The sequence below is a fragment of the Tamandua tetradactyla genome, chromosome 11 (assembly GCF_023851605.1).
Source record: "Tamandua tetradactyla isolate mTamTet1 chromosome 11, mTamTet1.pri, whole genome shotgun sequence".
In the NCBI taxonomy this organism is placed as follows: Eukaryota; Metazoa; Chordata; class Mammalia; order Pilosa; family Myrmecophagidae; genus Tamandua; species Tamandua tetradactyla.
The window spans coordinates 44730873-44753334 of record NC_135337.1 but is presented as its reverse complement, the minus strand read 5'-3'; the positions used below and the strand labels follow the sequence as shown (position 1 = coordinate 44753334).

General features: G+C 35.0%; 1 pseudogene; it reads left to right on the top strand.

The window, feature by feature from the left end:
• Positions 1-2422: 2422 nt before the first annotated feature.
• The window catches only part of LOC143649117 (serine/threonine-protein phosphatase 6 regulatory subunit 3 pseudogene), a 37891-nt pseudogene continuing 17851 nt past the window's right edge, over positions 2423-22462 (top strand).

The following is a 22462-nucleotide window of genomic DNA, read 5'->3' as shown; positions in this document are numbered from 1 at the left end:
TGTATGTGATCAAATTGTATGTATTTCATTTGTAAACGACTGGTCACAAACAGCTGAATTTACTTTACAACACTCTGCTCGATAGGAACTCACTCTGGTCATTGGACATTTTAGAACATTAACTTAAGTGGGGGAACACTGCCCGATGCCTTCTGCTGGTACTACCAGCTGGCTACCTGAGAAATTTTCCGACCTGACATTACTTAAGCCACTGCTCTTGGACATGATAAGGTGGCTACAGAATCAACAACTCTAGGACAGACTAGAGAGTTCCACATTCAAGAATTGGAATGTCAAATTACTGGGTTATGTTCTATCCACAAGGGGTTAATTATAGCCAAAGTAGTAATAATTTTGGGATGAAGAGCTCTCTGAACTTGATTCTACTGGTTTAAAAAATAAGAGTAAAACTGACACAGGGGTGGGCCACGGTGGCTCAGCAGGCAAGAATGCTTGCCTGCCATGCCAGAGGACCTGGGTTCGATTCCTGGTGCCTGCCCATGTTAAAAAAAAAAAAAAATCTGACACAGGATCTTTTCCCTTCTCAAGAAAACCATCTAAATATACTAAAGAAAACATCCTAAAGAGCCTAACAACAATATGAACAAAGTATCACAAAGAGTATCCATGCAATGGAAAAAAATGTAATGATTATTTTTCTATACTACTTTCAAGTAAACCTTCAGTACAAGTTATTTTCATCAGAGCTTGATGAAACTATAAGATTTCACTAGAGAGAGGAGGCAGAGGGGTGGCTGTTTCAGACAAAATAAATATGAGAACACATTATCAGCTTTCTCCCTCTATACGCATATATTTCAAGAAGAATGCAGATTGAAAATAATAGCGCGATAATGGCATCGATGATAATAACAGCAATTACATATTGCACGCTTTCGGAATGCCAGGCACTGCATATGCATCATCTCATTCAAGTCTTAATGACAACCCTATGATATGGATATGGATATTATTCCTGTCCCACAGTTGAGTTAGGGCATGTTCATTTACCAAAGGTCACACTACCAAGAGTTTTGAGATCGAGATTTAAACCCAGATTTGTCTCATTCCTTAGTTGGAGCTTTAGCCACAGGAAATTTTGCAGCCCCATGCCCTCATCCTCCTCAACTCCCAGCTGCCAAGTTATAATCCATCATTTCCAAAGTTACCACCATGGACACAAGTGCTCCAAATGCCACAGGAAAATTTTAGCAAAATACTTCCTTTAGTGTTACTAATTTTTTTTTAGCCACTAGACACATGTGGATATTTAAATTATTTACATAAATTAAGGAAAAATAAAAGTTCAGTTTTTCATCTGTGCTACCTGAATTTCAAATGCTCAACAGTCAGAGGTGGTTTGGGGCATACTGGACAGTACAGAGGCAGAGCATCTCTGTCACTTTTTGAAAGTTCTACTGAACATCAGTGTGCTGGGCTTTAGCTTACCTGAAAACCCAGGTATAATTCCTTACAGGTTGCACTGAAAAGCATTTTGACTCACAGACACCACTTCATTTTAACAATTGTCTGTATCCTTTGAACCAATGTAGGACTTGATTCTATTTTATTCACTCTCAGGTCCCTTAGCCACCAATCATGAAAATTAATTTCCAAATTCAGAGAAAAACACAACTATGCTCATCAATCTATATTTCAGTGCTTAGCATGCATTCTTTTGTGGGTGGCTCCTAAGTCTCAAAAGAAAATTCTTCCTAAATTTGAGTAAAGATGTTTTTAATTCTGATTGTTGATAATGGTCCAGTGTCAATATTTTATATATTTAATTTATAAAATTAAATTTTAATTAATTAATTAATTAATTAGTTAATATTTAAAAGATTTAAATAAGTTTTTTAATCTTGACCAGAAAGATTAAGTCTAAACAACCCTTGGTATACTTGAGTCTCTCACTCATATTTTCTTTCATTAGATTTGCATTGAGTACGTACTAGTGACAGACAATGTGACAGGAACAGGGACTATTTAAAAATATTGTCAAGTCATACTGAATTTTAGAAGTACTAAAAGAATGTACACTTCAGGGGGGTAATATTCAGCAGCTTTGTGTACTGCTGTATCCCCAGCGCTACCTGGCACACAATAAGCATCCTCTCAATCTATTTTAATGAATAAATAAATGAATTTTTTTCAATTTTCATAAATCTTTTGCATTACCTGGCCATGACACTATCTTTAGAAAAATAAGTTGAAAGGGGTTATCCAAAAACCTATCCCAATGTCTGCCCACTCTCTATAGACATAGTTTAATGTAATTTAATTTAAAACAAAATTTTCTCATAGAAAAACTTCAAATAAATCTCAGATGAGTCACTTGGATACTGTTTTTCCTAATGGGTTTAAAATGTAAGCTAAATTATAAATTGAAACAGCAGGCCTAAAATTAGACACGAACTCCTCTATGCTCCTGACCATCGCACTTCACATACCTGATCCCATAGAAGCATTGTTGGAATTATGCCGAGGTAAACCCCAGATGTTCAAGAAACACTCATTTTTCTAGGCAAAATTAAAAATAGAAACCCCTCATTCTGGCAGCTGAAATGCTAACAGTTGGCATGGAGCCTCTCAGAGACTAATGAGAAAGTCGAGCATGATAATACTACTTTGAGATTCTGTTTCATTATTCATCCCTGCTCTCTGTGGAGGCTTTACAAACATTAAGTAATGCTCAAAAAACATCCCTGGGAGGTAGTTTATCTTTGACGTCTTTGTCTTCTAATGCGGAAACCGACACACAGGGAAAGATGAAATTATTTGGGCAAGATAATCTAAACAGGTATCAATTGCAAAAGACTAGAAACCAAAATTATAAACTTGACAACAATTCTTGTTATAGTTATGTATATGCAGAACAATATACTGCAGTACACAAATCATTTTCAGGTGAAGAAATCACTAGTGTGATTTTAAGGGTCTTTTACAATTTGATACATCAAGATATGCCTAGGGTTGGTGAAAGTAAAACTAATCTGGAAATTCCTTCTCCTGGTATAAAACCCTAATGATTAGTCGGCATTATAAAGAGAGTAATCACATTATAAGTCCGAGGTTTGCTTTCCGATTTTCTGTGAGGAATTTTTTCATGTTATCAAATATATGAAAACATAAATTTAATAATATAATATCCCACAATATGGCTATGCTATAATTTAGACGATTATTCAACTTTCGCTGGATATTTAACTTGGATCTTATTTAAATACTGCTGCAAAGAACATCCTTGCATCTAAATCTATTTTATAAACTCCAATTATTTATCATGTAATAAATTCCTAGAAAAGAATTAATTTAAAGAATAAGTTAATTCCAACAGTAAGGGAATTGTGAACCCTCTTGCTACACTGCTTATTTTCTCTCCTAAAAGTCAGTATCAATTTACCTTCCCATCAATTGCATGAAAGGATCTGCTTTGAAGGACAATTCTCCAAAGCTGAATATAAACATTTAATAATTTTAAATGTAAACATTTATATTTTGTATTAGTCAAAGTTCTCCAGAGAAACAGAGCCAACTGGATACATATTTTTTCATATGTTAATATTATGCAAATACTGTGAGATTTATTATAGGAATTGGCTTACGTAACCATGGGGATGGACAAATCCGAATTCTGCAGGGCAGGACGCTAGTTGGGAACTCTGGTGAAAGTTTCGATGGGTTCTCCTGGAAAAGCCAGGGGGCTATGGTAGAGAAAGAAATCATCAGTTTTCCCTAAAAGGCCTTCAACTGCTTAGATAAAACTTATGTCACTGCTGAAGGTAATCACCTTCGTTGATTATAGATATAATCAGGCATAAATTTAAGGATTTAAATCTATGAAATACCTTCACAGTAACAATCAGGCCAGTGCTTGAATAACCTAACAACTGAGCACCATAACCCACCCAAGTTGACACACGAATGTAACTATCACATATATCATTGGTTAGGATATGATTGACTATGGATGTTTTAATAAATGTTTAAGACCTCTTCTTATTTCTCCTTTAGAGAACCACTCTGAATCAGACCAAAGTAAACACTGAAAAAATTATAACTTTTGGTCAAAAAAATGGATTACTCTCAAACCACTTGTGATCATTAATTACACATGGTTAAATATAACAATGAACATACAAAATATTATATTTTGATTTGCAAAATATAGATGATATATATTGATGCCTATGAGGTGTCTTAAGATTCAAAGATGACATTACTGGGCCTTTTTATGAATGTATACTAGTACTAGAAGGAACACTCACTTGGGGATATAATGCGCCTAGCTTTTATTGCTGGGTTTGTGACTTAATGTGGCACCCAGATTTTAACGAGGTAATTAAAATTTGCTGCACTTCCAAGGATTCTGCTGGAAATGATATTACACTACTTAGTAGTGTGCAGTCATGAACAAATAATATATGTGAAATGGTGCCCAGTATGTGTAGCACATAGTAGCAGCTCAGAAACAAAACTTTTCTTCATGCCCTGGATTCACCTAACTTTAAAAAGGCATTGTATTCTTTTCCCAGTGGAGATAATGAAATTTTTATTGAGCCATCAAGTGTCTCTCATTAGTTATTTCATTTAAGACAAAAAACAAAGTATTTCTAAGACAAACTGCTAAAGCCCAAAGTGCTATGTAGACCCATGGAACCTAATACAGTTAGTTTCCTGAAGCAAGAATAACACATCTATTTTTCCTCAAGAACATAATACATCATCCAAGTAAACTAACTAATTTTAACACTTAAATGAACATAAATTAGGGTTCTATTTTCAGTAATTTTCTGTCCTAGATCTGTGTCTTCATCTCCTTACATATATAACACTTTGGGTAAGAAATTAAGTAAGAATAAACAAACTAGTTTATGATTTTTTAATTAATATTTTAATTTAAAAAATTGGCAAATACTTAGCACTGTTCAAAAGAATCTCTATCTGTGATTTTCCTCTTTTTGTATGTATTCAGTGACTCTACATTTTGAGATATAGCAATATTTTAACAATCAGTAAGAGCCTGTTAATTAGAGCTATACCACAGGGATGTTAGTTGTACCACAATATCTAATGTAACCTTTCAGAATACTAGAATTTTTATTTGAGCACATTGCACTTAGAATAAAGAATGTATTTCCCAGCTCCCCTTGCAGGTAAATATAGTCATGTGACTAAGTTCTGGTCAATGGGATATAAATAAAATCATATGGAAGCTTCTGTAAAATTTCTTTAAACTAAGATGATAAACGTCCTTTATCCCTTTCTTTTTCTTGCTATCTAGAAATAGAAGATGCGGCTTGGTGCTGGAGAAACCATTTTAGATTAGGATGTGGAAACCGCATGTCGAGAATGGGCAAACAATAAGATAAAAGAAAGGATGTGATGCTTTGGAAATCCATACCAACCCTTGCATGATGACTTCCATGGAGTCATTGGAGAGAAATACTGTTATTTTATTTAAGACACTATGATTTGTCTGCAAATCACAATAAAGTCCAATCCTAACCAGTAAGACAATGTATGAATACTATTGATAAATATATTTCAAATTCATTCTACATATATCAGTTCTTTACTACAAAATACAATATTGAAACTGGATTACTTAACCATTATTAGAAGTCCCATGGCTTGTCTCTGCCACTTAGAAATAATAGTTCTGAATTCCAGGCCAAACAAAATCTTCTTAACTGTGCATCAAAATTCTGCTTACAAGATTCTCCAAAAGTCTCCTTAAGAGTTATTTTTCATACTCTTTTCTAACATGGCTAGAGTTTTGCTGCATCGTAATCAAATGGAAAATAGTGTATGGGAGAATATGCCCAGAATTTATAATATATTCTGTAGTCTCCAGAGAGCCAGTCATAATTTACTGAATACACACCTTTGAAGCACCTAAAGTAGGAGTATTATCCCACAATTGAGTAAAATGTAGTTACCTGTCTTGCCTGAGGTCATACAACAAGTAGGTGACAAAGTACAAGTAAGGATTTAAAGATTTCTGACCTTCTATGTTGGGCAGTTTTGCTTTGTGCTATTAAACATCAGCTACCTTTCACTCTGGACGAAGTCTAATTTCTGTGGAGGTTGACATTTTTCCTGAATATTAATTTTTAAATATATTTTAGGCTTTTGAATTATCTATGTGGGTCTTCTTCTATTTTATGGAACCCATATTGAATTCATACGTAGTTTAAAGTTTCCAGTATTAACAGGTATACATAATCCAAAATGAATAATTCATTCATTCAACAAAGGTATTATACACACTTAATAATACCATAAAATAGCTGATGCTACAGCTAAAAAGAATGAATAAACCATGGTCTCTTACTTCAATGGGTTCATTGCCATTAATTCAGACTTTATGTTGTTTAGAAGTATAAATGCTTAAAAATGTTTATTTCATATACATTAATACCATCTCATAAAAATAAAGAATTTATGCATCCACAGAAAATTCATAAAATCTTTTAAACCTTGCCAATCTCAATCAATATGTCACATTTATTCTCCCTTATATATAGAGGAACTTTCAAGTCTTGGTTCACTGTAATTAATAGACCAATTTCAAGTTGAAGAGACATTTAGTTCATCTATAGTAACATGAGTCCTATCGAGTAAAAAAATTAAAATATTTCTTTACAAAATATAGATCTAAAGGTTTAAGGATGACACTTAAAGGGTTAAGTCTCTGATTAAAACAAGGTATTATTTAAACACAGCAAGTATTTTTTTTAACTCAAAGTGTGTTTTATATGATATATATAAACACTAAACTTGTATACTTTGAAATTTGATATTTTCTTTGTGTGGGAAGAATTAATTCAATTTGGCCCTAAGCTATAAAGGAGTGAAAGCCGCAGGAGAAAAGGCTTGAATTCTCACAATACCTAAGAGGAGTTATTATAGAAGATATTGGATAAGTTACGTTTCTAAAGGACCAGTACCACTTAAGAAGAGAAAGTGGTATCACCTAATGAATTTTGAGGCCCCTTATGCAATTCGTGGTTTGAAGTGTTGTCTTCTGGTGTCTTTCCTACTTGTAACTTTGTTAAAATTATTTACTTTGCTTTACATTTAAACAGATTTTTAGCTAATATAACAATCATTCTTCAATTCACATACATACACATCATTTGAGAATGATAGCAGCAATTTATTTTATGGAATGAAAGCTCACAAATATCAGGAATCATTTAACAGTGTGGGAGTTAGGTTGCAGTCATAACTCTTTGTGCTGGAAGCCAAAGAATTCTCAAAGAAAGAAAATGTTTTATTTCTTTTTTTTATCCCAAATTCAAGTCTTTTATTTTGTGATAAGAACAAGAGACTATTTTTTTAATGATGAATATACATAGCATATTTTTCTAGTATGTAGAAAAGGCTAGGCAATTTTCCCAAACACTTTAAATGTATGTTTCTTACATTAAATTACTTGTTATTTTACCCTTCTGAGGTCAGAAAGTAGTATAGGCTTATTCTGAAATTACTGATAAGAAGCTGGAGGCAGGCAGGGCTCAGATGACATATCCATTACAGCATAGGAAACTAATGACAGCTCTGGAATCAGAACTCAGAAGCTCCTGGCTCACTAACTAATAGTTTGCATATTTGTTTAAATAAAAATATCACCCAGTGACCTGATTGTAAAACTCAACACAGCCTCTCATCATGGCACCAGACTTTGTTCTTTAATTTAAGAACAAAATCGAACAAACCACTAATATTTCCTGTTTTTTCATTAAGTTTCTGAAAGTGAGAACTAGTCTCCTGCACTTGTGTATAAATACCAAGTAAAAAAATCTCTAAGTAGTTAGTGCCTTAAAGAGCTAATGCAAATGTGACATGACATATTGCTGTGAAAGCTTCAGGGGAGTTTCAGACAAGGAGGAGACCAGGAAAAAGATTCTCCACCACTGAATTAATGCATATGACTATGCATGCATTATGTGCAGTTTTTCTTTATATTTTCTTCCTTAGAGTTATGTGCACTTCTTTTTTCTTCAAAAAAATTCAAGCTTTTACTCTTAAACTGAAGGATAATATATCATGCATTTTCAAGAAAAAACTTGGTTGCATTAATGAGTTAATCAAGCTATGTAAAGATAGCTATTTACTACCCTTTTTATGAGCACAGTTCTATTCACCTTAATTAAATACACTGTCCATTCATAAGACAGTCAACTTTAGAGTTTAGTACCTAAAACTATCCAATATTCTCAAATTTCAGTTCCTGAAACTAAATTTGCCTGGGGCCGAGCTAAATGAGATAGAAACAAATTTCCCCAATCAGAGAAAATTGTGGATGAGGCTACCGGGATAATTTCAGCTCAATAATGAAAGAATTTATCCCCATTTCCACACACCAAAAAAAGAAAAGGCTTTATATTGAGTGTTCCTCTCTTCTTTCAAATTGCAGTCCATTGTAGAAGGGCAGACTTTTCTTTCTTTATATAGTGTGTGTCTTCAAAATTTGAGCAATTTAAATTTAGTCATACATAAAAAAAGAATAGATGTTGCAAATTGGGGCAGGACAAGATTGGAGTGGTAAGGTTTGGGTCAGACAGAGAAAGGAAGTGTTGGAAATGGCAGCAGTGTTCTTTAATCTTGATTATGTCCTCATCTACAATTTGGAGCTTTAAAGCTAAAGAGACCAGAGAGGAAAAAGAACATAAAGGAAAAAAAAGTTAAAGGATAAATTGAATGAAAATGGACATTAAGGGAAATGCTGCAGCTTGATTTGTGAATTCTTAAGACTAGATGTTCAGGGGTCAACTCTCACCACTGCCTGCCACATTAACTACCATAAGTACACTGGAAAGTTCTTGGTATTTGCTATAGAACATAGCCATATTAAACAATTTTAATTTGCAAAAGTACATCATTATAACTCACTCAGTTAATAGAATATAGTTAAGACAAAGATAAATATTCACACACACACACATGCACACATGTTTTGTTCTTTACATGCTGATTTGCTTTAAGGAAGATGGAAAAATATCCAGCATATATGAATGTGGATTACATTCTATTCCAACATTAATTTCACCCATTTTTCCATATTGGTACTAAAATATTCATTTCTACAATTTTCAAAGGGAGCTGCATATAGCAACATTCTGAATGTCTACAAATGGGTCCCAATATATTATGTATTGGTCAGGGTTCTCAAGGGAAACAGAACCAACCGTGTATGCGTGTGTGCGTGTGCGTGCATGTGTGTACATTTTAAAATATATACACTTATATATATAAATCTTGTGAGATTTTTTTAATAGAAATTATCTCACATGACTTTGGGAATGAGCAAGTCCAAATTCCATGGGTCAGGCTGCAAACTGGGGACACTGATGAAGATTTTTAATGATTTTCCCAGGAGAAGCAGGCTGGCTGAAGAAGAGATGGAAATGATGCCGTTTGACTAATGAAATCATCATTTCTCCTTTCAAGGCCTTGAAGTGATTAGATCAAACTTTCCTCATTGTTGAAGGCAATATCCTCAGTTGATTGTAGGTATAATCAGCAATAGATGCAATCAACTTACTGATGATTTAAATCAAGGAAGTATCTTCGCAGTAAATACCAAGCCTCTACCATATTTAACCTGATGTATAGATAGAAAGAATAGATAGGTAAATAGATACAGATAAATAGATGGATAGATAGACAGATAGGTATAGATATAGACATATATGACAGAATATGATGAGGCTAGAAAAAAGGAAGGTATATATGCGGCATGCTACGAACTGAATGAACCTTGGGGGCAATGTGTTGTGCAAAAGCCAGAAACAAAAGAATAAGTATGCTATGGTCTCTTTCAGAAAATACTAATAAGAAAATTTGAACCTAAATTGTAAGCTTTTATAGCATCCATACTTAGTCCGAGTTGTAAAAGTGTATTTCTAGATTCTGAGACACAGAGTTGTATGTGTATAAGCTGGTATTTCCCTGGAACTTGGAGTACTTCTGTGACACCTAAGACTCAGAGCTGGAGTTCTGAAGCTCTGAGAGTCAGCATTACTACATAAAATAACAGTTAAAGTAACCAAAAAAAACATCAGGTTTCGATTACAGTTAAAAAAACAAAGCCAATCTGGTTGGGTCTAAGGTAAATCAGGACAAAGGGCAAAAAGATGTAGTGTATATACTCTAGAGTTTCACTTACTGTATGAGACCAAAGGCAGAGAGGTTTATTGTGTCTAGAACCTAAATTTTCTGTAACACAAAGTCTAAATCAAGCTGCCTGAATAGCTCATTAACAACCCAAACACATGGAGTCCAGCATGGGATCAAGACCTTGTGATTCTATATAGCTTAATGTAATACCTAGTGACATCACAGACTATGAGCTGATCATTTAAAAAGTATTGGTAGAGGGTGGGCAATAGTGGCTCACTGGAAGAATTCTCACCTGCTGTGTTGAAGAGTTTCAGAGCCTGCCCATGCCAAAAAAGAAGTATTGATAGAGTCTCTAGTGGGACTTGAGAAAAAATACAGAAATATTAAATTTTCCCATCTGGGAAAACCCTGGTACTCTTTCAAACTTTAGGGACTCCCAAGAAAATAGACCAAGCCCTTGATTTTAAAGCTTGACCTTGTGAAACATATTTCTGTTACAGAGAAGCTAAGACTACTTATAAGAATGCCTAGACTTGCTTCCAGGAAACCTCTTTGGTTGCTCAAATGTGGCCTCTTTCTTTCTCAGAGCCCAACTCAGCAAAGAAAATTACTAATTACCCTCCCCTATATATAAGACATGACATTCAGGGGTGAAAGTCTCCCTGACAATGGGGTACATGAGTCCCGGGGTTGAGCGTAGACCTGGCACCATAGGATTGATAATGCATTCCATACTAAAAAAGGGGAAAGAAATGTAACAAAGTAAGTTATCAGTAGCTAAGAGAGTCCAAAGGGAATCAAGAGGCTATTCTTGAGGCTACTCTCATGCAAGCTTCAGCTAGATATTGTTAATAACCATGGTTTTCCATACCACAATTAACATCATTCCTGGTAACCCTAAAGAACACTTAGGGCTTTAACTGAGACTCTTCAAAAGTTTCATGTACTAAGTGTTCTTTCCTGAAACCTATAACTTCCAGAGAGTTCCTAGGCAAAATAAGTCCTGAAACCCAAAGGAGACTGCCTCTCCAAGAATATCAACTAATTCCATCCCCCTATCCTATGTTGTTGGCATCCCTTTTCCATGTAAAAAGTTAGAATGGGTATAGCCCAAGAACCCCTATAGATTACGAGTTGGATCAAAGGAGAAGGAGAATTATGGCACAGAAGACAGGATTTAACAAATGAGTATGACTGCTGAGTCACCATAATATTTCTTTTAGCTTCCAGTATTTTGGAGCAGCTAGGAGGAAAAACCTGAAATTGTAGAATGGTAACCCATACCAAACTTTGAAATCTATTCTGTGACTACTTGTTAAAATATACTTTGAAAATTATTGCTTTCTTTGTATATATGTTATATTTCTCAATAAAACAACTACAAAAACAGCAACATTCTTTTCACCTAACACTACTCAACTGTCCTGTGTACAACCAGAAATGCACTAACTTTCCTCAGAATAGGGTGCAAGTCCCTGTGTAATATTCACTTGATATCCTATAACTAAATATTATGACAGGAAATTAATAAAATTTATGTTATATCATAAGGGGATAGGAGGGCAGAAAACAAAAATATTTGTTATATGTATATACAGAAACATCATCAAAAAAGGAAGAATTTTCCCTACCATTATAGTCCTTATTTCTGTAACTGGTCATATGGTCATAGTTGTATTTATAATCTAATTTCTTCTACTACCCATTCTATATTCCCTTTACACTCAGCAAACACCTCAGCTGAACATGGTTCTTCAACTAGTAGGATGAGCCAAGCCTTTATTTCTGAAACTTCAGGGCCATTGGTAGTCCTGCCTGGATTGGGTTGCTGCAGTTTTCCATTGACTTTAAACACAGCGAATGATAGTACAAAGAAACACCTGAAGAAATCTCCTATAATACAGGACACATTTTAAACCATAGTTAAAGAATTTTAGTTTTCAAAAGCACATCTGAATTGAAATGACCCAATCAAAAATTCCCACTTACAATAGGTCTACACCTACAGGATTGGAATAAATTTAACAACATGCTTTTCTGGAGTACACAAGCCTCCAAACCATAACACTCAAATATACCACTTTCATTGCATGATTGAATACTACTGTGCATGCCCAACTTTATGTCTTGGTGAGTCCAATGAAACTCAATTCATGATAGGCAACTCAGGTGTCTCAGAAGGGATATCTCAACATGCCTTACACCATTGGACATCTAGAAAATTCACTGAAGTAGAAGAACTTATCATTTTTCTTGTATTTGTGTCCCACCCTCTGACGCACAAATGTCTTATCAATAAGTCCAGAGTAGTTGCAACTTCTTGCTCATTAGATCCAATCACATGATATCATCAATATAATTGACCAGTGAGATGTCTTGTGGGAAGGACAGACAATTACAGTCCCTATTGACTAGTTTAGAACATAAGGCTAGAGGGTTGATATACTCATGAAGTAGGACAGTGAAGGCATATTGCTGCCCTTATCAGCTAAAAATAAACTGTTTCTGTTGGTATTTCTTAACAGTATTGAGGGAAAAAAAGCATTTTCTAGACGAAAGCTATACACGAGGTACAGGGCATGTGCTGATTTGCTCAAGCACTGGAACAGTAGCTGCAATTGGAGTCACACTTGGTTAAGAAGACAATAATCTATGTCATCTTCTAAGATCCATCTGTTCTCTGCACAGGCCAAATAGGAGAGGTAAATGGGGATATGGGGGGGGACTCACCACCCCTACAACATTCAAATACTTGGTGGTGGTACTAATCTCTACAATCCCTCTCTCCAGGAATCCAATATAACTTTTGATTTATTATTTTGCTAGATAAGAGCAGTTCTGGTGACTTCCACTTGAATTTCCCTACCGATAGCCCTCACTTCACAAGTCAGGGAACCAATGTGGGGATTCTGCCAGTTACTGAGTGTGTCTACTGCAATTGTGCACTCTGGATCTTGGGAAATAACCAGACAATGAGTCCAGGAATGCGCTGGACCTCCTATGAGATTGACTTGAACTAAAATTCCACTGATCACATGACCTCCGTAAACCCTTACTCTGGTGGACCACAGTGATGTTTTGGCTCTTCTGGAATCAATGTCACATCAAAGCTGGTGTCTAATAATCTACAAAATATTTGATCATTTCTTTTTCCCTGAATGCACAGTTACCCTGGTAAAAGGCTGTGGGTCTCTTTGAGGAAGGCTGGGAGGAAAATTAACAGTATAAAATTTTGGCAGTGCAGTAGAGCCTTTCCCCATGGGGATCCAGCCTTCCCTTCATTCAAAGGGTTCTCAGTCTATAAACTGTCTCAAGTCTAGGAATTAATTAAGGGGCCATGACTCTCTGCTTTCATAATTGAAGTTAGACTTCTGTTCACTTGACCTAGAAATTTACTCATACAGATAAAGTAAGAATTTAGTAGAATGCTCATATATTTTACTTCTATATACACCACGATCAACTAGCCAGTGCCATAGGTCTCTGTAAGTCAGACTATTTTAAATACTGCTTTGACTCTGCTGTCCATTATAGTAGCCACAACCACCTTGTCATTGACAATGAAGTGCTGCCACCTGGCTTCTGTCAACCTAGGATCTGTTCACCCCATTGTGTTTAAGGATCCAAATGCAATGACAGCAGCTCCCACAGTCATATCTGACCTGTAGCAACCACATAGCTCTTATGAAGGAAGTACGAAGTTATGAAGTTAGTCTTGCAAATTTATTCCTCAGAGTCTTGTTGAAAGTCGTACCCTTTGGACATTCCTGGGGTGGGTGAGCAGTTCTTCCACCATAAATCCTCTCCAAACTTTCAATTTCTCTAAGCCGTTGGATCTCATCATATGCATTGTAGGGCAGTTCTGGCATTTTGACCTCCAGCGATGTAGACCCCCTTTTGGTCTATACTTCAGACAATTATCTGAACAAACTGTTAATGCCTTTCTAACCCTTGAGTTACAACACTGAATCCAGAATCTCTGCTTAGTGGGTGCATATCGATAAATTTAGCCTGAAGCAACTTTATGCTCCTTCTACCATTAACCCACATCCTTAATATAGATTGCCACACATATTTCCCTGATTTCTGCCTATATAAATTGAAAAAAACATGCAGTTCTTTGGAGAGTAGCACGCCTTCAGGGGTCACACTTTGTACATTACCTTTTCAGGCTTCTTTTAGGCTTCAGTCTAGTTATAGGTCTGGAAGAAAAGAGACGTGTGTGTGTGTGTGTGTGTGTGTGTGTGTATGTAAGTGTGTATGTGGGGGGGGTGGTCATTAGAAGAAATAGAAGTGTCTTGCAAACCAACTGCCTCAAGGCATTCCACTGCAATTTCATCTATTGAAATGGGATTAATGTCTTCAAACGGAGGAGTGGGGCTAGTAACTCAGGGGCGGTAGTTACAGGTTTATCAGGCACAGAAGGGTTAATCTTTTCAGAAGGAGATTGTATGGCAGATTCCTCAGGGTAGACTAGAGGTGGGTGCAGGCTAATTCCTCAGGTTTATTTTGTAAAAAACAGCAGAATCTAGGGTTTCAATGTCCACATTGCTATCTTTTCAATCCTTATATCCCCATTCCAATTTTCAGAATCATATTTCTTTCTAATCAACGCCCTCACTTTAACATCAGACACCATGAAAGGTTGTGAATTTACTATAAGTTGTAATTCTGCCATTTGTACAATGAGACTCTGAGTCTTGTTTTTAGAAATTTCACAGCATGGCTTCTCAAAATAAGATTTTCTTTCAGGGCACACATAGAAATTGTCAAGTCTTTCATGCAGCACTGAAGTTGGGAATTTGAAGCCTTGAGCTCATCCCTTTGTTTTACAGTGTCCAGTGTACTTAAGAACAAGTGGTAACCATTACTGTACTTTTTAACTCAACAAAACTCTGTTAAGGTGTTGAAAACATTCATCCAGAGCCGTGCATTTTGTAAGCATGTAAATAACCACATTCAGTGGTGACATCTTGCTTATCTCTATTGCTAACTCACACCATGGACCATCAGTGCCAACTTGACTGTTGGAAATAGAGTCTTTAGAGCCCCTGAATCTGAATAATCAGGTTAGAGAACCAATTCCAAAATCCCAGAACCAGTTTAGTAGTTTGGTGCTTAATATTCTATTTCTGAAGAACCATTCCCAGTACTAAAGTTGTTTTAGCCAGGGTTCTCTAGGAAAAGAGAACCAATAAGATATGTTATGAGAACCTTATAGGAGTTTTCTCATGGAACTATGGGAATGGGCAATTCCAAATTCCATAGGGCAGGCCAAAAGCTAATAACTCTATGAAGAGTTCCCTAGGAGAAATTGACTGGCTAAAGCACATATGAATTCTCTATTCTGACTACTGAGATCATCAGTTCTCCTGTAAAGCCTTCAACTGATTGAATGAGATGTCTCTCAGTGATGAAGCCAATTTCCTTGGTTGATTGTAGATGTAATCAGCCATAGACACAATCAACTTACTGATGAGTTAAACCCACTAATTGTCCTCACAATAATAATAAGGTCAATGCTTGCTTGACCAAACAACTGGACATCATAACCTGGCCAAGTTGACATATGAACATAACATCACAAACATCCTGACTTAATGACAGTTTTCTCTATAGTGTTTTTCTTGGCTCTGAAGAGAAGTACAAGAGACTTCTTATCTGTCAGGTATCTATTCTGCGCATGGTGCTAGAGTCACTATAAAAAATACCCACGATCTCATTTAAGAGATTCAGAATTTTAAAAATTAGGTTCAATTTAAAATGTACATTTTAAATAGGTATCTCATATACACCTACTTTCTTCTAGTTAGTCTTAGTCTTCTAGACAAAGTTGAAATTGTGTTATAATTTGCAGTATATGAAATCAAATTCTATGTCAATTTATATTTATTTTTAGCCCAAAAGTAAGATATGCCTATCTCTTTTATTTAAAATTTCTTTTTACCTCAACATTTTTACTATATCTTCTTTCATTTTTCATATCAGGCAATTAAACACATGTTCTGTCTTCCAGCAAGGTGAATAAAAATTAAATATTCATTTAAATAATCTCTATGCTTATGTTCAACAATCCACATCCAAAATATTATTAATGTGTTAAATTATTAAATATAAATCACAGGACTAAAACTTTGAGCTTGTAAAAGTCACCAAGGTAAGTCATGGCAATCTCAGTGTCATTTATTTTTCTGTTATATAAATTGAATTTTTAAAAAGGTATGTAGAGTTCATTCACATACAAATAGCTATGCAAGAGTAAGTAATTATTTCATTATGCAAACATGAAACAACAAACTCTGTTAATTTGCCACAACAGAAGACAATTTTCTCTTAATACTAAGTCCTCCAGGTTTCAGTTTTCTCTTAGGAATTCTCATTCTTTTCTTTGAAATTTAAATACCCAGACATTAGACACATTTTGCTGTTGTAAAAGTAGCTTATACACATGTATGCTATTTACAAAGAATTATACAAATTTTTGAAAATAATAGCAATAAAAGAAGCCACAATGAGTAATCTAATCATGGATATTCCATTCAAAATGCTTTAATCAACATGATGACAGGATTTACCTAGATTTTCTAAATGCTGATTTTCACTTACCTTATTATAAGCCCTTAGGATATCATCAAAAGCATGTTTCTAATAATTATAACATTTATCAAAAAATTAAAAGATTCATTGCATAATAAAAATAAAACCTCAAACTCATTTATGATTCTCTTCACTTGTAGGGAATGCTCCCACCTTGGAAAATAAGCAAGATCTTTCCTGCAATGTCTAACACAAACTATGGCACTTAAATAAATGATCACATTTGAAAATGTAAATGCACTTCTCTCAAAGAAATCAAACAGAACTCTTGTTTAATTCATGTTATGAACATTCTTTTCAGTTTAAATACTCTTTCAAGATGTCTTCCTGGTGAAATTCATATATCATATATATATATATATATGTAAACACATAAAGATTGAGTGTGAAAAACTATGTTGAGAAGTTTTAAACTTTGCAGGTCCTTTAATGAAAGTCAGAGAAGACAATCAGGAACAAGCATAATCCTGTGTGAAGTAAGATTCATTTGAATGAAAGCCTCTCACACACCTCATTTGTAGAATTATAGTGAGCAGCTTAGATTCCTCATCTGTCACTTATAGTTTAGGCTTATTGAAATGCAGCTTGGGTCACAAAATGCCTATTTTCCTTTCTCGAGGGTTCATTGCTGCTCAGTTTTTGTCCTGAAGAACATAAATTGATTCTGAGAAGAAAATAAGCCCTACAAGCAGTCTTCACAGAAGGACTGATTGTTAGTGTTTCAAATGTCTTGGTGTACACGTATCTGAATGGATTTGTAAGAGGATAGATATTCTGAAGTATAATTCTTTCAGACACATGACATTATTTCAGTTTTTAAATTTATCTTCTTGTTTAGATGACCAATAGCTCTGTCTTTGCTTTGAATTTTATTGATTAATAGGTCTGGAAAAAACAGTAGTAAAGCACATGTGCTTTTTAAAGTATAAATTCACCAGAAAAACTACTCAAAATCAGTATAAAATGCACCAAGACATAAAGTATGCTCTAGCTAAGAAAAAGAAAGCAAAATTTTGTAGATGGAAATGTGAAAAATAGAATTACTTATTTATAGCTTGTTGCATGTATTACCACAACTCATTTTGTTTCTGTTTTCTACAACTTCAAGAACCTTTTGAAACACTACCACCAAACCAACAATTTTCTTACATCTTGGTTGAGTTCAAGTTGTTGGAACAACTTATGTTTTGTTTCAAAGTATCAAAAACTTCTAAAGAAATTCCAGAAATAATTAATATTGGTTTTGTTTTCTCAGTTAGATCTTTGCTGATACATTTGAAAATACTGTAACTCATTATTTTTACAAAAGGAATTCCTTGTGCTATTAAAACTTCATATTTGTTCTTAAAAGGAGCAAAAATCTCATTGCCAAATATAATATCTTAGTCTCTAATAAGTAAAAGTTTATGCAAATATAAATGAACATTTATTAAACATCCAAATAAAATTTCTGAATATAATATAAGCGTATTTGAGTCGCTAATCCTCCTGTATCTCTGCAATTAAACAAACGAATAGCTTCCTTTGGTTGTATCATTACGTGGGACACAGTTGAAATGTAGAAAATGTGGTATAGCCTTGAAATTGCACATTTGCACAACGTAAATGTTTTTCTCATACTGGAAAGTGTTGCTTGTCCATCATATCAAGATTGACACAGAGGCTCCTTTGCATTTTTCAGCACTTTCACCGTGCTAAAAATTCACAGCTTCCCTGTTTTAATTGTTAATAATATTTAGTGTAAAAATAATGGACTATTTTATTTTAGTTTATTTAGAATGCCAAATACAAAAAGAAAAAGGGGAAAAAAAGTTGTTGTTCCATTTCAAATTATTTAACTAGAAAAATCACTACTATGCAATTTTAAACATTCAAAAATATTTGAAAAAATAGATATATGAATTCATAAAATAAAAATTACAATAAGTCGAGGGTTTCTAATTTTAAAAATCAGACAACAACTGATCGGTAAAAATTTTAAACCCATCATAAAACTTGTATGGTTTGCACTTCCTATTTAAATATTCTACTACTACCAGGCCCACAGAGTTGCTATGAATAAGTAGTGATAAACCGCTCATGCAAAACCTAGCTAAGGAATGTTCTGACATCTTTTGTACCTTAAAAGTCATGATCACCACAGCCTTATGTTAAGATAGACATAACCAAATGATGTGTTTTGTCCTTTAAGTAAATAAGTTATACAGAGTTTAAAAACAAATAATCTTTATAAATTACGTTTCTAATAAATGGATGGAAACAGTGAAAAATAAATGTTATAATTGAATAAAATAAAATTGTGTTAAATAAATATTTTGCAATACTTACATTTAAATATTGGTAGATTTGTAGTTGCTAGGAAACTAAAGGAAAGAGAAACTGTTGAATGGGTATTCATCTGGGGGATGATGAAATCGTTTTGAAACTGCTTAGTGGTCGTGGTTTCCCAGAACTGTGGGTGTACTAGATGCCACTGAATTCCTCACTTTAAAATGGTAAATTTTATGCTGTGTGAATTTCACCTCAACTGTAGAAAAAAAAATAGACTTGAAAAATGCTTGTGCCTAGGGGTTTGCTCTCTTTTGTTCTTGGAACCCAGCCATCATGTGAACAGGCCCAGACTAGCCTGTCCATTGCCACTGTCATCTCATCAACAGCCAAGTCCCCAGGAAGCAGAGGCCCCTAGCTGACCAACAGCTGACTGCAGACCCGTGGGTTCACCCACCCATGACCAGCAGAAGGACAGCCCAGCCCAAATTGCCAATTTGCCAAATCATGAGCAAATACACTGTTGTTTAAAAAAAAAAGTTATCTGGCAAATAGCACATTGGTTTACTATCTCCTCTGACTGAATGACTCATTCACTCATTCAATCTGCTATTTATTCAACAGATATTGAGTGCATCTCACTAGAGAACAGGAATACAAAAGCAACCCCTTCTCTGTGTTATATGCTACTGTGGCACTTCTATGTTCTTCAGGGTGCCTCACATCTTAATTATTTCTTTAAGTTCCCAGCAGTGGCTCACAAACCGCTCCTTGCAACCATAGTTCATGCTATTCCAATCTTGTACTATCCCTTAATTGAAATACATTCAAAGGGCTTAAGTTATTTTGTTGACACCAGTGATGAATGTGCTGAAATTTTGAAGATAAACAACAAGAGGAAGTTGGTTTTTCTGGTCATCAATGTGTAAAATCACAAAGCACTTTCTTACGTATAGAATGTTTCCAGAAACAGTCACTTCTCACTACCTCCACTGCTGCCCTAGAGTCTGGGTCACCATCATTCCTTGCCCCTGAATGACTGCAAAGCTTTCTAACTGACTTTCTTGTTTGGGCCTTTACCCCACACCACCCCATTTTCAAAAACACTGCCAGAGAGCATATCATTCCTCTGCTCAATACCTTGTAATAAGCTTCCATTTGATTCACGGCAGAAACCAAATTCTTTGAATGGCCTAAGATCTGCCCTCCATGAGTTCTCTGAGTCCATCAGCTACTGTTCTCATTCCTGCCCACTCTGCTAAGATATGCTCCACCCAGAGGCCTTTGAGTTGGTGTTCCATCTAACTTGAAATGTTCTTCAGCCAAATAACTTCTTGGATAACGCCTGTCCCCCGTTCAAGTCTTTGCACTGGCAACATATTCTTGATGAGCTGAATATTTGAATTTCAACCATTCCTGTACCCTATTTTTTTGCTTTTCTTATGAAGATTATATCTTCTAACATTGTTCTTAATTGATTCATTTATGTATTTTTCCTATGGTTAAGTGCTTTTCTTATTCATCAGGCTTGCATTAGTTGCCTGAACCACATATTTTCATTTCCTTTTGTATGACTTTTACTATATATGTAATTATGTGATACTATAATTTCTTGTTGAGTTCACATGTTCAATAAACTGTAATCACTGCAAGGGCAGGATTATGGATTTTTTAATAAACCCATGGAATTAATCAGGATTTATATTAGTCTGCCACAGCTGCCATAATGCAACACACCAAAGACAGATTGGCTTTTAATAAAAGGGGATTTATCTAGTTAAAAACTTACAGTTCTTTGGAAGAAAGGCAGCTGTCATCTGAGGTTCTCTCTTACATGGGAAGGCACAGGGTGATGTCTGCTGGCCTTCTCACCTGGCTTCTGGATTCCAACAGCTTTCCCCAGGGTGATTTCTTTCTGCATCGCCAAGAGTCTGGGCTGAGCTACAAGTGCTGAGATGAGGTATGCTGGGCTGCTTAGGCTGGGCTGCATTGAGTTCTCTTCTGATTTCTCTCTTTTAAGCTTCCAGCTAATTGAATTAAACATCATTTATTGCAGAAGACACTTCCCTTAGCCGACTGCAGATATAACCAACTGTAGATGAATTTCACATGCTAATAATTCAAGTCCACAGCAGCAAAACTAGGCACCATTACCTGGCCAAGTTGACACCTGAACCTAATTACCACAGGATCCATCAATCATTTGTTAAATGAAGGCTGAATATTATGTCAGATTTAGCGTGATTCATAAAAAAAAAAAAATCAAGGCTTAAAGACAGAAAGTACCTTTCAATTAATAAATACTTTGTGAGGTACTGATTAAATATTTCTTCTACATGCCTGGAATGATTACTTTATTCATTAATCCATTCGTAAACATGAAGTATGGACTTACTCTCATATCTGTGACCAAAGTACTTAGTTTAATCCATTCCTTGGGTTACATGGCACTCCTAAAATTAACCATGTTACAGAGAGATGCCATTGGTCACAAAAAGAAACACAACTCCTGTGTCCTTTTGGCCATAGAGAGATGTGTTGAAGTTTGGTTTGTTTTTCTTCCTCAAGAAATGAATAAACATCGGCTATGAAATCAGATAAACCTTACTACAAATCTTGCTTTGTCCAATGTAATTTTAATCCAAATATGTTACATATGATCTTCAATTTCCTTAGCAAGGGAAAATTCAGTTTGTATAATTTTATATTAGCCCAAATAATGTTTAAAATCATGTCTGCATGTTGATACTGTATTTAGTTAGGGTCATGACAGTAAATGACAGTTGGAAAATTAAAACAATAGCAAAGGTTTGGAAAGAAACTTTGGTGGGAACAAAAGCATCTAATTTCCTGCTCCATGGATTTTACATGTAGGTGGACTATGGTTGATCATAACGGCTGAATACTACTACCCCTAGTGGAAGCTATAAGAGCATCCCAGAAATATTGTGAACAGAGAAAACTGTGGGAAAATGAGAGGTTCTTGCAAATTTATTGTCACCATTTATTTTGCTTCACCCTATGGACGTATCTTCAAACTATATCTTAATAAATATGACCAAGTTCTGTAATTTGATTCTCCATAGAACTTCTTACTGTACATGACCAAATGCTTTTCAGAATTAAATGAATTGTTAATAAATTAAAGGGAGCTCCTTATATTTTATTGGGAATTGAAATTTATGGTAAAAAACAACTCCTCAGCTAAAGCTAAATGTTAAGATTAATAAATGGTCCTTTCAGTGAATAAAAACCTCTCTTGGACCAGGATAAATGAATCTCTTTTAATAACCAATACTCTTCTCTACTGCCCACAATAATTCATTGCTTTGTTATTGGATAGAGCCTAAAATAAAGGTCACAGCAAAGCCAGTGTTCTTTAAGGCTGCCTATCCTTCCTCCAGCCTCCAGCTGTTTAACACAAAGTGTGAAGTTCAATGAAAAATAATTTAGCCAAAGAAACACA